This window comes from Anabrus simplex, chromosome 4 (genome assembly GCF_040414725.1).
Source record: "Anabrus simplex isolate iqAnaSimp1 chromosome 4, ASM4041472v1, whole genome shotgun sequence".
In the NCBI taxonomy this organism is placed as follows: Eukaryota; Metazoa; Arthropoda; class Insecta; order Orthoptera; family Tettigoniidae; genus Anabrus; species Anabrus simplex.
This window is the reverse complement of record NC_090268.1, coordinates 47,043,840-47,049,839: the sequence shown is the minus strand read 5'-3', so window position 1 is coordinate 47,049,839 and position 6,000 is coordinate 47,043,840.

Genomic DNA, 6,000 nt, shown 5'->3' with positions numbered 1-6,000 from the left:
ATTATAAATATTATTAATGTCGGCCTGAGTGGCTCAGGCGGTTGAGGCGCTAGCCTTCTGACCCCAACTTGGTAGGCTCGATCCTGGCTCAGTCCGGTGGTATTTGAAGGTGCTCAAATACGTCAGCCTCATGTCGGTATATTTGCGGGCACGTAAAAGAACTCCTGCGGGACAAAATTCCGGCACCTCGGCGTCTGCGAAAACCGAAAAAGTAGTTAGTGGGACGTAAAGCCAATATTATTATTATTATTATTATTATTATTATTATTATTATTATTATTATTATTATTATAACTGCACCCGAGTGTTTACAGTACTTGTCGAATTTGAAATAAATGTGTTCCTCCCTTAGTGTTGTACCTCGTGATCTCCAATATACAATCTAAATTATGTGTACCAATCTCGTAGGTTGATCTGTTTCCTTCCTTGATAGGATATTTAGATCATCATCATCATCATCTGTTTACCCTCCAGGGTCATCTTTTCCCTCGGACTGAGCAAGGGATCCCACCTCTACCGCCTCAAGGGCAGTGTCCTGGAGCTTCAGACACTTGGTCGGGGATACAACTGGGGAGAATGACCAGTACCTCGCCCAGGCGGCCTCACCTGCTATGCTGAACAGGGGCCTTGTGGAGGGATGGGAAGATTGGAAGGGATAGGCAAGGAAGGGGGAAGGAAGCGGCCGTGGCCTTATGTTAGGTACCATCCCGGCATTCGCCTGGAGGAGAAGTGGGAAACCACGGAAACCACTTCCATTATGGCTGAGGTGGGAATCGAACCCACCTCTACTCAGTTGACCTCCCGAGGCTGAGTGGACCCCGTTCCAGCCCTCATACCACTTTTCAAATTTTCGTGACAGAGCCGGGAATCGAACCCGGGCCTCCGGGGGTGGCAGCTAATCACGCTAACCACTACACCTCAGAGGCGGACGGATATTTAGATACGATAAATAAATCAATAAAAGTATCTGTTAATATTGTTCTGTCCTATCGTCAGAAAAATCAGGTGCTAAATGTCCTCTCGATGTGTGAGAGAGATGATTGCTTTTTAAAAGCTTAAATATTTCGTTCCGTGTCGAGAAAGTGTGCAGTCATGAGCGTATTTACCATGGAACTGGGACAGATAAGGTAATCACCGACACTTGTCCCTTCCGTCATTGAACAGTGATATCCTTGGTAGCGAGTCTTGTTTACCTATAGCTCGTTACCAGTGTTGCCAGGTCTTCCAAAATTTCAGGAGATCTCCCGACCTTTTTTTTTTTTTTTTTTTGCAACACACCAGAAAAACCGAAGAAACAAAAATCTCCCGAAAGATCTAATCTAAATTTAAGGAAAATTAATAATGATTAATGGTACATACTATATTTGTGCATAAAAAATCTTTCCTCTTCTCACTGCGTGATGTTTTATCGATAACATCCCTCGTTAGGTACTTCCCAGCATTCATTTTAGGTTTGAATTACGTAATATCTTCCCTCTTATTGAATTCAAAACTGACGTTTGACTGCATCATTGGAAGGGCAATCCCCGACCTGCATATAGATCTGCATCCTGCTACGACTCTAAAATTGCCACACAATTTCTACGCCTGATGAATCTACAGGAAGAGTGGGGAGGAGAAGTAGAAGTAGAAATAGAACAATAATAGAGTGGTTAGAGAGTACGTCCCCCTGTGGGTGGGGGCTGTAGAATAACACCCACGGTATCCCCTGCCTGTCGTAAGAGGCGACTAAAAGGGGCCTCAGGGGCTCTGAAATTTGGAGCGTGGGTTGGCGACCACGGGGCCCTCAGCTGAGTCCTGGCATTGCTTCCACTTACTTGTGCTAGGCTCCTCACTTTCATCTACCCTATCCGACCTCTCTTGGTCAACTCTTGTTCTTCTCCGGCCCCGACGCTATTAGGTTTGCGAGGGCTAGGGAGTCTTTCATTTTCACGCCCTTCGTGGCCCTTGTCTTCCTTTGGCCGATATCTTCATTTTTCGAAGGGTCGGTCCCTTCCATTTTTTCTCTCTGATTAGTGTTATATGGAGGATCGTTGCCTAGTTGTACTTCCTCTTAAAACAATAATCACAACCACCTTAGAGAGTACGGGTGAGGTATACTTGTATATTTTTCTCATAATAACTTCACATGAATATTACATTCTTTAATTTAGTTATATTATAACATTTTAGTGCCCAAGAAACTACCGAAATTTTTATTAAATCTCCCGAATTTTTACGTACATTCCATCGATATTTTATTTGTAGAGCTGGCAACACTGCTTGTAATTGAAAACTACCAGTGTACAATCATTAGTTTACATTTTCATAATATATTGTGTTGTACTGTTTAACGTTCAATCTGGAAACCTCTATGAATGAACTAAACGTCTGCCTAATTCTCTATTTACATTTACATCTTATGATTCTTTACCTTGTACCCTGAAATCACTAAAAATCAAGTCAAAACATCGTGTCGTATGTGTCTGTTTCTCGTACCATCCTTACAAAAAACCATTAATATTCTAGGTCACCTACATTCTTCCATTACGGACAATTCACGAAGTTACTAAACTGACACATCACAATCTTCACATTCTCGTGGGGACACGATAGAAGTACATGTAATGACATGAAATGGCGTACGGCTTCCAGTGCCGGGAGTGTCCGAGGACATGTTCGGCTCGCCAGGTGCAGGTCTTTCGATTTGACACTCGTAGGCGACCTGCGCGTCGTGATGAGGATGACATGATGATGAAGACGACACATGCACCCAGTCCCCGTGCCAGAAAAATTAACCAATGATGGTTAAAATTTCCGACGCTACCAGGAATCAAACCCGATACCCCTGTGACCAAAGGCCAGCACGCTAACCATTTAGCCATGGAGCCGGACCGAAGTACACTTAATTACATATTGTTATTTTCATTTCGACTGTAGCTGAATTCGAAGTCACGCATACGAAATGCATGCACCGATTAATACGGCATAATGATCGATTTAATACAATAAACCCACATTGCCATGCCGTGACAAATGTAGTATTTTTTAACATCTATCCCTTGGCACAGTTCGTTCTGTTTACCGTCCAGGGTCGGTTTTTCCTTCGGACTCAGTGAGAGATCCCACCTCTACCGCCTCCAGGGCAGTGTCCTGGAGCTTCAGACTCTGGGTCTGGGGATACAACAGGGGAGGATGACCAGTACCTCGCCCAGGCGGCCTCACCTGCTATGCTAAACAGGGGCATAGTGGGGGGGGGAAGTTTGGAAGGAATAGACAAAGAAGAGGGAAGGAAGCGGCCGTGGCCTTAAGTTAGGTTCCATCCTGGCATTTGCCTGGAGGAGAAATGGGAAACCACGGAAAACCACTTCCAGGATGACTGAGGAGGGAGTCGAACCCCCCTCTACTCATTTGACCTCCCGAGGCTGAGTGACCCCGTTCCAGCCCTCGTACCACTTTTCAAATTTCGTGGCAGAGCCGGGAATCGAACCCGGGCCTCTGAGGGTAGCAGCTAATCACACTAACCACTACACCACAGAGGCGGACCCTTGGCACAGACCAGAGCAAAATGTGGCTTCCACTGAACGTTCAGTCTCACTTATGGTTGTGACACTATGGAAGCTGCTAAAGTATAAGTATCGGACGAGTTGGCCGTGCGGTTAGGGGCGCGCAGCGGTGAGCTCGCATCCGGGAGACATTGGGTTCGAACCCCACTGTCGGCAGCACTGAAGATGGTTTTCCGTGGTTTCCCATATTCACACCACGCAAATGGTGGGGCCGCTTCTCTCCCATTCCTGGGCCTTTCCTGTCCAATCGTCGCCATAAGACCTATCTGTGTCACTGCGACGTAAAGCAAATAGCAAAAAAAGTATAAGTGATGCTGAGTGATGCCTAGAGTCTGGACGCTGTGGAAATTCTTACTCTTTTTGTAATATTAAAAAAAAATGTTTTACGTCGCACCGACAGGGAAAGGGTGGGAAAATGTAGTAATCTCACAGAAAGGTGTAAACGGTGCAACAAATTGTGTTTATTTTACTTGATGTCACGTCCCAAAATACATATATTGACCTATGTGTATGAAAATAGCTGTATGTTTGGAAAGGGGCTGCACCTTAAAATCACTATTCCGTGTCGATTAGTAGTGTGTTGTGTTGTGCGAATATGAAGAGGAGAGAGTGGGACAAACACAAAAGCCCAGTCCTCGAGTCAGAATAACTAATCAAACTGATAAAAATCCCTGACCTGGCCGGGAATCGAAGCAGAGACCCTCTCAACCGAAGGCCTCAACGGTGACCATACAGCCAAGGAGCCGGACTGGGTTGTTGAGGACATTACTGGTAATTTATTCCAAAATAAGATCCAACCGTGTGTGTTGGACGCGTACAGATCCTTTACTGTTAGGCTTGTACTTGTATTTGGTCGAATCCTATCGCTGACAGCCCTGAAGATGATTTTCAGTAGTTTACCATTTTCACCCCATCCAAATACCGTTATTATACCTTAATCAAGATCACGACCGCGACCATCCTGTGGATCACCGAAAACCAGATCTTACAGAGAACGTGTGCCATATTCCAGTGGTTTAAGGGGAGTGTGAATGGTCTATCCCGCTAATGTTAAATTTGCTAATTTCATGACCCATTTTCTCAAGAACTACTTCATGATAGCTAATGAAACTTCTGCAGATTATTTATACATGCTTTATGTACTTAGTCCTCTACTTTCATTGAAGTACATATTCTGGGAGTTGGGATATAATTTTTTTTCTCTGTTATCTTTTTTACACCTATTTTGTCAAATGTTTGTGTATTTTTCTTCAAATATACAAGCTCTCTCTACTATTCTAGAGGTGTGGTATTACAAGGGTATTATACATGAACAGTGAAAAAATCAGGAGTCAATCTTCTATAGATCCAGAGATAACGGGTCATTTGAAAAAAAAAATAGTTTTTCAGAAATTGCAATTAAAAATTAATTTAGATTTTAACTCGCTTTCCAATGGAAACAACAGCTAAAAAGTTCCAGAAGTTTAATCTTAATCATCTCCTATATTGTCCGAGTACATCGTCTTCTTTCTTCTCAAGGATCTTGTCTACTTGGACACTTTTTGAGCCTGTAACTCACCCTTGTCGACTCGCTCCTTGTCCAGTTCCATGCCTCGTGTATTCCAACCAGTCTTCACTTCCACCTCCTCCAAGACTTTCAGTATACCAGTATTGCCATCATTAAATGTGATGACAGCATCATACACACCAAGCTTCAACGTATGCTACCCCACAAATCCATTTTTAGGTACTCTTGTCCGCACTATATTGTTGATTGACTCATTCACGTTTAGCGTTTTCCCTGTCAGACATTTCTTCAGTAGATATGGAGTTTCCAAATCTCTATAAACTGGCTTTATAGCCAACATAACAGCCGCAGGTATAGATTTCTTGTGAGTAAAATCTAAAGTTCCAGCTGCTTCGGCTTTTTTGTATTTACAGCACTCGCCAGAACAAAGGTTGTGGACTGGCTTGTCATCTGTTGATATTTTATGGAAAAAGGTTGCCCACACAGCATTTTTCATATCATCTAGGTTATTTTGATTGATTCTGATGGATTGGCCATAGTATTCTGATAGTTGATTGATGATATTGTCTAGCAGACGACCCCTAATAAGCTTGCCATCAGACAACGGTGTCTTCGACAGCTCCTGCTTCCTCCGTCGAAATCGTGTGCCCATTCTTTTCTTTACATGGCTAACACACTCCAACTTTTCTGGTATCTTGTTGCCATAAGGTCTGCTATGAACCACAGATTAGAATGAGCTAGATTCACCATCTCCAATGAATTGTACATAGCAAACCCCTCTTCTTGAAGAGAGCGATGAAAAATTTGTACTGCTAAGGTGCTTTCCATTCCTTCACTGGAGACTGTATAATTTTTGGTGCACTTTGGTTCATGCCGTGCCTTTTTCTTTTTCTGCATTTGACTTAGCACTATTGCATCCATGGCAATGTTTGCATAAAATTTCTACAT